We start from the raw sequence: 11,976 nt of genomic DNA on the forward strand, positions 1-11,976 counted from the left end.
TGTCCACCTCGGGGGTCCCCCTCCGAAGCTTTGGGTCCCGGACGAGCCCCCAAGTTGTCGGAAATAAAGCGGTGCCTGTAAGGGAATAAACGCTCTCTCGGTTCTGGAGGAGAAAAGAATTTATTTACAATCTTGCAAGATGGGGCGTCCAGCCAAACACGCGGGAGGCTGGCGCGCCAGAGGAAGAGAATGGCGATGTTTAAATCCCCTACTCCTAATTCGCAAGTCCCTCCCCTGTTTCCCCATTGACTGGGTACTACAGAGGTTACAGCCTATCCGAGAACACTAACTAATTCATCTTTTGAGATTTTAATTTGTACAGCCAATCCCAGAGAGCCAACTAGCTCATTATTGAGATTTTGAACTGATTAGCCAATGCCCCCCCAAATTTTTATTTTTTGCTGTGAGTTCCCGCCTCTGATACTACCTCATGTCTCTTTACATCAGGCAGATTCTCTCTTCTCTTTGTCTGGGGCTTGTTTAAACTGGTTTTGCCTCCATTTCCCTTATTCCATGCTGTCTCTATGTGAAAACGAAACTTATTCCTTTCTTACAATGACCACCCCTAACTGCAAGGGAGCCTAGAAAATCAAGTTTTGTTGGCTGAGCCCATTGCCACCTAGAACAAGATTGGAGTTTTATTGGTAAGGAAGAAATGGGGAATGCATATTGGTTAGGCACCTCTCAGTGGTTGCCACAATATATATTAATTCATCTCTTCGACCCATCAAACCAGTGAGGTTGGTGCTATTGCTATTCCGGTTTTATAGATGAGGAAACAGAGGCAAAGAGAGTTTTTGTAATTTGCCCAAGCTCCCACACAGCTATTAAGTGTTAGAGCTGGAATATGAACCCAAGCTCTCTGAATCTAGAACCTAGTTCTATTATGCTCCCAGACACACTCTGACCCATAGGCCAGACCTCTTCTCTAAGATGCATATCCACTCGGGAAATGCAGGCCTCTCCTAGAAATAGTCACAAATATTTATTTAATACTTCGTAGTTTATGAAGGTTTTTCCACTTAGATTATTCCATTTAAAGATTATTATGCTCGTTTTTAAACTGAGGAAACTGAGGCTCAGAGAAATTATGTGAGTTGCCCAAGGTTCCCAGGTTATTTCATTGAAAGAATAAGAATTTACCCCTGGTCTCCTTTCCTAATCCCCCTACTCCCATGCAGAGGAAACTTCATTTTTAATTGTTTTAAATGACCATATTTTTGTCTGGGCCCTACATTAACTTCATAATCTTCTCAGGAAAGACAATCTGGAGAAATCTCAGCTCTCTCACTAACTTGTTTTCATAGTGTTTTTCTTTTTGCATAGCCACATCAGCAGGAACATGGTGTATCACAGGAATTGTGTTCAGTAGTAACAGAGGGCTGAAAAGGGGGGTTATTTTTATCTCACATAATCTAAAATCCAGAGCTTCATTCAAAAAATGAGTAATTGCAAATATCTCTCTCTGGCTGTTAAAGTTAAAGATCCATTAAACATATAGAAATTTCTTTTCCTAAGTTACATCAGGCTAATTTATATTACTTTTCTTTAAAACTGCCTTGTAAATCAGACTTTTCATGAAGTAAGAATGACAGTCCACTTTGCTGGGGTAAATTAGTTAAGTTTTGCAATATTACCAATATCTCAGTTTGCTCATAATTGCTATTTCTCTCATTCTTTCCAAATATTTGAAATCTTGAGTTTATGGCCCTGTTTTATTTATATACTATAGCATTCTTTTTGTTTGGGTACTACTACTGAATAGACCATAAAAATCACAAGGGCATTGTATATTATAGTTTAACTTTAAAAGTCATGAAAGAGCAGATTGAAAAATAGCAACTTAAGAAAATAAAATTCAGAGTGTGTTGTAGAACAGTGCCACTCAAAGTGTGCTTTATCATCCCCTGGGAGGGTCTCAGAAATTATGCATTCATGGGCCTCATCCCAGACCTACCGAGTCAGAATCTCTAGGGATGGGGGCCAGGAATCTGTTTTCTAAAAAGATTCCCGTGTGATATGTAAGCACATTCAAGTTTGAGAAGCGCTGGTTTGACAGTCATGCATTTTATGTGAGTTGGAAGAGACTCACAGATTGTGCACTCTTTTGAATATTGGTGAAAATACTAACTTCAGGTTTGGTAAATACTAAATTCAGGCTTAGTAAATATTAAACCCTAGAATCTCCTTTGAAAGCTCCAAAATTGTAGACTCCAGTTATCTCTTCTAGGTCACTGAGCCTTAACTCAAGGGTATGCTTGACTCCCTCCCCCTAGCAACACCTTCACCTGATTAATTTGTGTTCGCCCTTTGGATGTCAATTCAAAGATGACTTCCTCAGAGAAGCCTTTGCTTGACCTCCCGACTCACTGTCATAGTGTGTGTGGTTCTCCTTTGCAGTTTCACATTTATTGTATGACCATTTGATTAATGTTTACTTCCCTTCCTAGGCTATAAACTTCATGAGGGAAGGGACCTTGCCAGTTTTGTTAATCCCCAGGGTCTGCAACAGTGCCGAGCACATGATAGATGCTCAACAGATATTTATTGAATGAATATATAAATTAAAAACTAAGACAAGAATAAGGGCTCTAAAAGAAACAAGTGCTCTGAAAACTGTTACAAAGGCTTCACCATAAACTCTTAGTTATCTGAGGCAATAATAGCAAGGGTTTTGAAAAGAAAGCCGTGGATCTTCTCCAGGCCTTGTTTTAGCTAATAGTTTCTATGTTTCTCCAAGAAATGAACTGTTCTTTCTTTTCCATGTTCATAAACACAAAAAATGGTTGATGGGGAGGCAGTGGTGGCAGCATGAAAGCTTGAAGAACCTTGAATCTGCCTTCCCAAGAAGCAAGAAGCGAATCTCTCTTCCAGGTTGTGTAGTCCATATTTTATTGGCAAGTACTGTTAAATCTTCATCCAACATTGTGGCGTTGCCATGGCAGCCTATTAAAGACTCATTCTAGAATCCACCTCTGGAAGATTCCAGAGGAGGCTAAGGAATCCTCTTCAAGTAAGATCATATGCATGACAATGGATTGTGTCCTGAGCCTGCAGGTCAGGCTGAAAGATTTAGCAACTAGCAAAGTGAAGATCTAGGAGTCTATTTTCCTTGAACCTGTGTGAAACTGGTAAAACCTAAAGGGAAGGGTAAGGACACTTAATGGACAGAAAGATTAATTGAATGAAATCTGGGAAGACATGGAGCCTTATAATCGAAAGTTAACCTATTTCCTGTTTGTTTAGCTGTTTGACACAACTCTTGTGGACTTTATGGTTCATTTATGGGGTTTATAAGACTTTAATATATATTACACTGGAGCTCTATTTATAGGGTAGAATTCGGTCACCTTGATGCAATGGAAAGTATACTGGCCACCGAGTCACAAGACTGTGACCTTAGGAAACCTACCAAACCTCTCTGGGCCTGCTTTTCTTACCTGTAAAATGAAGATCTCTGAGGCCCTTTCTGAACAAGTCTGAGGGGTCAAAGTTTTATCACACCTCACAGTCTCACCTGCTACTGAGCTCTGGCCAAGAACCTGATAGTCTTGCAACAGGACTCCATTGTGTGTTCCTAGATGAGTTTTGCTTTGACATTAGATTGGCTTTAACATGTCAAGGGTGTCACATAAACGTATATTTTTGTTTTGCTTTTGTCTTGAAATGGCAGATTATAGCTCCTGCAGCAGGAAGATAAGAAATAAGGGATTACCATTGGTCTGCTATCGACTCATACTAGATGTCAAATTGAGATACATGAACAATGCAAGCACATTCAAGCTAAAAGAACAGATTGTGGCAATATTGTGGCAATATTTAAAAATATCACACTCTCTAAATAAGAGGCAGTTCTGATAAGCCTGTTTGGAATTCGTGCAAAACACCCATAACTCTGAAAATCTGAATCGTACATTGCCAAGGTAAATTGCTCCTATGTGGTAATTATAGATAAAGGGATATGTGGGTTATGTGATCATACCTGTCCCCCTTGGTTTCCAGATACCAGTCTTTCCTGGGCCTCTTACTTTCCAGATTGCTCCTTTTTTAGTCTCTTTTGTTTGCTCCTTCCTTCTCCTCATTCCCTTTAAATGTCTTTTTTTCCCCAGGCTTCTGCTTTTACTCCTGTTGCCTTCTTACTCTGTAAGCTCTCCCTGGCTATTTTATCTTCTCTAATCACTTCAGCTATTATCCGTAACCCGATGACCTCCTTAATCTCAATCTCCATACCTGATTTATTTCCTGGGCTCTAAATCTAGGCTTCTGCTGCCTGGGGGTGCATTTCAACAGTGAGCTCTCACGTACACTCAAATTTAACACATCCCTAACTAAACTCTGTCTTTTTCTCTACCAGAGACACACTTGTCCCCCTTCATGGTCTACCTGCCCCGCCCCGTACCTTTTAATACCCTACCTCAATTAATGTTATCATCTACTAGACTGTAAATTACAAGGGCAGGGACCATGGCTGTCTTGTTCACCATTGTATTCCCAGCACATTGCAAAATGCTTGTCACACGGTAGATGCCCAGTAATATTGTTTAGTATATAAAAGACTCCACCCACGATTCCAAACTAGAAACCTTCAAATCACTCTTGAAGCCTCTCTCGCTCAGCTCCCCAGACCTGTGGGGTTTATTGCATAAATGGCTTTCACATTTGGCCCCTCCTCTCCATCCCACTGCCCCAATTTAATTCAGCCCTTATCTACTATTTCTTGGATTACTGCAGGAGCCCCCTCACCAGTTTTCCTATTGAGCTGTTTTTTTTCCCAATTCATCACCATCTGACCCCCAGAGGGATTTTCCTAAAGCTTGAATCTAATCAGATTATCCTCAGGCTCCCCTTTACTTAAACAGAGTTTGCAATCTGGCAGCCTCAAACTGAATACAGCCTATGAATGTATTCCATGGAGTCAATATAGTGTTTTGAAAAAAATGAAATGCACTGTATTTCATGAATACTAAGATGTATCTTTTTTTCCCCTTCACATTTTAGCATCTCTGAATTTGGGATAGGTCTTCAAATTGATGGAATGTCATAGTTTGATTGGTAGCATTTTTTGTTCTTACTGGTATATTTAATGAGGCATCTCATAATTAAAGATGTCTTAAATTTGCTAAAATGTACTCATTGCTGACATTTAAAAATAGGGAGACTTTACATTAAAAAAATATGTTCAGCTTTTCTTGAAAAATTACATCTGGCAACACTTGGACCAAAATTTCTGGATGGCAGCCCTAGTAAGTAGCAGCTGCCTCATTTAGACGAAAGCTCTCCAGAGTACCCCATGGTTTCCACCCAGGCTGCTTTATTCATTTATATCATCTGCCCCAGTTCATATATGCATTTGAAATGACAATGACCCCTGGTTAACAGGTTAAAGTCCAAATCCTCTGTTATGATTTACAAGGACTATCATAATTCACACCAACCTACCTCCCCATGTTCCTGTCCCCATCCTCTACTTCATTTATCCTCTCTCCCCCAGTGTCAGGAAACATGACTCCAATATCATATGCTCTCTCAGGTTTTCCCTGCCTTTTCTGTTCTATGAAACATTCTCTGACTTTCCCAGGCAGAGCTCATTTCCCTCTGGGCTCCAATACTCTGTAGGCTTATCTCTACACATGTACCCACTGTATTGAAATTATTCCTGGATATGCCTATGTCCCTCATTACACTGTGAACCTGGTAGGGGAATGAATCATATGTCATTTATTCATCTTTGTATCCTGCCTCGTAGCTGGTACATGCTCAATAAGTATCTGTTGAGTAAAGAATGGATAGGGTGTGTTTTCTGACTGGGATCTCTGTTTTTTTTATGTTTTTGTCCATGGAGAGAGAGTAAGAAAGCTAAGAGAAGGGCAAGTTTTTTCCTTAGTGCTCTTAGTTTACAGCAGAAGATAATGCTTCTGGCTATGATTTCAGAAAGCCCTTGGCAGTCAAGGACAGTAGGGACTTGAACGTCTACAGTCCCAAAGGACTTTGGTGCTATCAGGTATTGAGGTATCAGAGGCCACAAGTGGACAGCGACAGTAAATACTCACCACCAAACAGATCTAAATACGTTCCTGTTTTCTCAGTTACTCCCAAATCTAGCTGCTTTGCCTAGATTCTAGCATACTCCCCAGTATGCATCAAGGCAAATAATATGAGCTGCCAGTTAGAATTACTTTTCCTTGGCAGAAATTGTGGCCAGCTCCTGGAATCTTGTGAAATATGAGAGGTTGCCTTTAATGCCCTCTCTCTCCCTTGTGAGGTAACCAGCCTTCTCCCTTCTTCTCTCTTTCCATAGTTTCCCACTACCCTAGCCCAACCAAGTGTCTTAGTTTGAGTTCCCTCAGAAGCAGACCCTGAGACAAGCATCTGAGGGCAAGAAGTTTGTTTGGAAGGTGAAGGCAGACCCAGTAGGGGAGTGGGGAAGTGAGAAAGGAAGGTGAGGCAGCCAATAAAGAATACATCTAGCAGGCATAGGCGGAGAGGGCAGCTATTTTTCAATCTTAACAGGCACTTTTCTCTGCCCTCTTGTAAGTCTAATTGCAGCATTATAAGTAGGAGCATGATTCATTCTGATTTTTATTTTGCCTCTCCCATTTCCCATCCTCGTTAAGTATTATAAAATATACATATCTATGAGAACACCCTCTTCCCTCTCCTCTTTTCTTCTGGCTAACTCCTGCTGAATCTTCAGGTCTCAGCTTGTACATCACTTCCAGGAAGCCTTCTCTGCTTCCTCCTCCCTTCTGGGATAGAGGCTCTTTTCTCAGTGCTCCCTTAGTATCCCATTAGAGATTTTATCATACTGTATAGCTTTCATTTATTCATGTGATACATATGTCTTGAGTGCCTCCTATGTGCCTGGCACTGTTATAGGTATCTGGAGCTTATATGCCACTAGGGGAAACAGAAAATAAACTATTAAAGGAGTGGATATCAAGTGGTGATAAGTGCTATGAAGAAATTGAAAGCAGGACCAAGGGACAGAGAGCGATGGGAATGCTGTTGAGATGGGGGCGGTTAAGGAGGGTGTCTCCAAGGAGATGACATTTTGAGCAGAGACCCAAGTGAAGAGATGGGGAGTGGGCCAGGTGCCTAGCTGGGGGCAGAGCACTCCAGGGAGAAGAGACGAGAAGTGCAAAGGCCCTGAAGTTGGCATGTACTTGGCATATTTTAATGTTTGTTTACCTGGGTATTTGTCCCACCTGACCGAGTCTGTCTTGTTCACCAGTTGTGTCCCTGTCCCTCAGCACAGTCCCTGTCTCATAGGGAGTGCTCAATAAATCTTTTTTTTTTTTTTCATGTTGCAATTATTTTTTTTTAATCATCATTTTATTGAGATATATTCACATACCACGCAGTCATACAAAACAAATTGTACTTTCGATTGTTTACAGTACCATTACATAGTTGTACATTCATCACCTAAATCAATCCCTGACACCTTCATTAGCACACACACAAAAATAACAAGAATAATAATTAGAGTGAAAAAGAGCAATTGAAGTAAAAAAGAACACTGGGTACCTTTGTCTGTTTGTTTCCTTCCCCTACTTTTCTACACATCCATCCATAAACTAGACAAAGTGGAGTTTGGTCCTTATGGCATTCCCAATCCCACTGTCACCCCTCATAAGCTACATTTTTATACAACTGTCTTCGAGATTCATGGGTTCTGGGTTGTAGTTTAATAGTTTCAGGTATCCACCACCAGCTACCCCAATTCTTTAGAACCTAAAAAAGGTTGTCTAAAGTGTGCGTAAGAGTGCCCACCAGAGTGATCTCTCGGCTCGTTTTGGAATCTCTCTGCCACTGAAGCTTATTTCATTTCCTTTCACATCCCCCTTTTGGTCAAGAAGATGTTCTCCATCCCACGATGCCGGGTCTACATTCCTCCCCGGGAGTCATATTCCACGTTGCCAGGGAGATTCACTTCCCTGGGTGTCTGATCCCACGTAGGGGGGAGGGCAGTGATTTCACCTTTCAAGTTGGCTTAGCCAGAGAGAGAGGGCCACATCTGAGCAACAAAGAGGCATTCAGGAGGAGACTCTTAGGCACAAATACAGGGAGGCCTAGCCTCTCCTTTGCAGCAACCGTCTTCCCAAGGGTAAAACTTATGGTAGAGGGCTCAACCCATCAAACCACCAGTCCCCTATGTCTGTGGTCATGTTGGCAACCATGGAGGTGGGGTAGGCGAATACCCCTGCATTCTCCACAGGCTCCTCAAGGGGGCACTACATCTTTTTTTTTTTCTTTCCTTGTTTGTCTTTTTTCTTTTCTTTTTTTTTTTTAACTTTCCCTTCTTTTTTAAATCAACTGTATGAAAAAAAAAGTTAAAAAGAAAACAAACATACAATAAAAGAACATTTCAAAGAGACCATAACAAGGGAGTAAGAAAAAGACAACTAACCTAAGATAACTGCTTAACTTCCAACATGTTCCTACTTTACCCCAAGAAAGTTACATAATATAGCAACATTTCAGTGAACTTGTTCCTACTACATCCATCAGAAATTAACAGACCATAGTCATTTCTGGGCATCCCCAGAACGTTAAATAGCTTATCTGTTCTTCTTGGATTATTGTTCCCCCTTCCTTAATTGCTCTCTACTGCTAGTTCCCCTACATTCTACATTATAAACCATTTGTTTTACATTTTTCAAAGTTCACATTAGTGGTAGCATATAATATTTCTCTTTTTGTGCCTGGCTTATTTCGCTCAGCATTATGTCTTCAAGGTTCATCCATGTTGTCATATGTTTCACCAGATCGTTCCTTCTTACTGCCGCGTAGTATTCCATCGTGTGTATATACCACATTTTATTTATCCACTCATCTGCTGAAGGACATTTGGGTTGTTTCCATCTCTTGGCAATTGTGAATAATGCTGCTATGAACATTGGCGTGCAGATATCTGTTCGTGTCACTGCTTTCCGATCTTCCGGGTATATACCGAGAAGTGCAATCGCTGGATCGAATGGTAGCTCTATATCTAGTTTTCTAAGGAACTGCCAGACTGACTTCCAGAGTGGCTGAACCATTATACAGTCCCACCAACAATGAATAAGAGTTCCAATTTCTCCACATCCCCTCCAGCATTTGTAGTTTCCTGTTTGTTTAATGGCAGCCATTCTAACCGGTGTTAGATGGTATCTCATTGTGGTCTTAATTTGCATCTCTCTAATAGCTAGTGAAGCTGAACATTTTTTCATGTGTTTCTTGGCCATTTGTATTTCCTCTTCAGAGAACTGTCTTTTCATATCTTTTGCCCATTTTATAATTGGGCTGTCTGTACTATTGTCATTGAGTTGTAGGATTTCTTTGTATATGCAAGATATCAGTCTTTTGTCAGATACATGGTTTCCAAAAATTTTTTCCCATTGAGTTGGCTGCCTCTTTACCTTTTTGAGAAATTCCTTTGAGGTGCAGAAACTTCTGAGCTTGAGGAGTTCCCATTTATCTATTTTCTCTTTTGTTGCTTGTGCTTTGGGTGTAAAGTCTAGGAAGTGGCCTCCTAATACAAGGTCTTGAAGATGTTTTCCTACATTATCTTCTAGGAGTTTAATGGTACTTTCTTTTATATTGAGATCTTTGGTCCATTTTGAGTTAATTTTTGTGTAGGGGGTGAGGTAGGGGTCCTCTTTCATTCTTTTGGATATGGATATCCAACTCTCCCAGCCCCATTTGTTGAAAAGACCATTATGGCTCAGTTCGGTGACTTTGGGGGCCTTATCAAAGATCAGTCGGCCATAGATCTGAGGGTCTATCTCTGAATTCTCAATTCGATTCCATTGATCTATATGTCTATCTTTGTGCCAGTACCATGCTGTTTTGGCAACTGTGGCTTTATAATAAGCTTCAAAGTCAGGGAGTGTAAGTCCTCCCACTTCGTTTTTCTTTTTTAGAGTGTCTTTAGCAATTCGAGGCATCTTCCCTTTCCAAATAAATTTGATAACTAGCTTTTCCAAGTCTGCAAAGTAGGTTGTTGGAATTTTGATTGGGATTGCATTGAATCTGTAGATGATTTTGGGTAGAATTGACATCTTAATGACATTTAGCCTTCCTATCCATGAACATGGAATATTTTTCCATCTTTTAAGGTCCCCTTCTATTTCTTTTAGTAGAGTTATGTAGTTTTCTTTGTATAGGTCTTTTACATCTTTGGTTAAGTTTATTCCTAGGTACTTGATTTTTTTAGTTGCTATTGAAAATGGTATCTTTTTCTTGAGTGTCTCTTCAGTTTGTTCATTTCTAGCATATAGAAACATTACTGACTTATGTGCATTAATCTTGTATCCCGCTACTTTGCTAAATCTGTTTATTAGCTCTAGTAGGTGTATCGTTGATTTCTCAGGGTTTTCTAGATATAAGATCATATCATCTGCAAACAATGACAGTTTTACTTCTTCTTTTTCAATTTGGATGCCTTTTATTTCTTTGTCTTGCCGGATTGCCCTGGCTAGCACTTCCAGCACAATGTTGAATAACAGTGGTGACAGCGGGCATCCTTGTCTTGTTCCTGATCTTAGAGGGAAGGCTTTCAGTCTCTCACCATTGAGTACTATGCTGGCTGTGGGTTTTTCATATATGCTCTTTATCATGTTGAGGAAGTTTCCTTCAATTCCTACCTTTTGAAGTGTTTTTATCAAAAAGGGATGTTGGATTTTGTCAAATGCTTTTTCAGCATCTATTGAGATGATCAATTGATTTTTCCCTTTCGAGTTTTTAATGTGTTGTAATACATTGATTGTTTTTCTTATGTTGAACCATCCTTGCATGCCTGGAATGAACCCCACTTGGTCATGGTGTATGATTTTTTTAATGTGTCTTTGGATTCGATTTGCAAGTATTTTGTTGAGGATTTTTGCATCTATATTCATTAGGGAGATTGGCCGGTAGTTTTCCTTTTTTGTAGCATCTTTGCCTGGTTTTGGTATTAGATTGATGTTAGCTTCATAGAATGAGTTAGGTAGTGTTCCATTTTCTTCAATGTTTTGAAAGAGTTTGAGTAAGATTGGTGTCAGTTCTTTCTGGAAAGTTTGGTAGAATTCCCCTGTGAAGCCATCTGGCCCTGGGCATTTATTTGTGGGAAGATTTTTGATGACTGATTGGATCTCTTTGCTTGTGATGGGTTGGTTGAGGTCTTCTATTTCTTCTCTGGTCAGTCTAGGTTGTTCATATGTTTCCAGGAAATTGTCCATTTCTTCTACATTATCCAGTTTGTTGCCATACAGTTGTTCATAATATCCCCTTATAATTTTTTTAATTTCTTCAGGATCTGCAGTTATGTCACCTTTTTCATTCATTATTTTGTTTATATGGGTCTTCTCTCTTTTTGATTTTGTCAGTCTAGCTAGGGGCTTGTCAATCTTGTTGATCTTCTCAAAGAACCAACTTTTGGTGATATTTATCCTCTCTATTGTTTTTTTGTTCTCTATGTCATTTATTTCTGCTTTAATCCTTGTTATTTCTTTTCTTCTACTTGGTTTAGGATTGGTTTGCTGTTCATTTTCTAGCTTCTTCAGTTGATCCATTAGTTCTTTGATTTTGGCTCTTTCTTCCTTTTTAATATATGCGTTTAGTGCTATAAATTTCCCCCTTAGCACTGCTTTTGCTGCATCCCATAGGTTTTGGTATGTTGTGTTCTCATTTTCATTCGTCTCTATATATTTAGCAATTTCTCTTGCTATTTCTTCTTTAACCCACTGATTGTTTAGGAGTGTGTTGTTTAACCTCCAGGTATTTGTGAATTTTCTAAGTCTCTGATGGTTATTGACTTCTAATTGTATTCCATTGTGGTCAGAGAATGTGCTTTGAATAATTTCAATCTTTTTAAATTTGTTGAGGCTTGTTTTATGTCCCAGCATATGATCTATTCTGGAGAAAGTTCCGTGAGCACTAGAAAAGTATGTGTATCCTGGTGATTTGGGATGTAATGTCCTGTAGATGTCTGTTAAATCTAATTCATTTATCATA

Source organism: Choloepus didactylus, chromosome Y, assembly GCF_015220235.1.
Source record: "Choloepus didactylus isolate mChoDid1 chromosome Y, mChoDid1.pri, whole genome shotgun sequence".
In the NCBI taxonomy this organism is placed as follows: domain Eukaryota; kingdom Metazoa; phylum Chordata; class Mammalia; order Pilosa; family Megalonychidae; genus Choloepus; species Choloepus didactylus.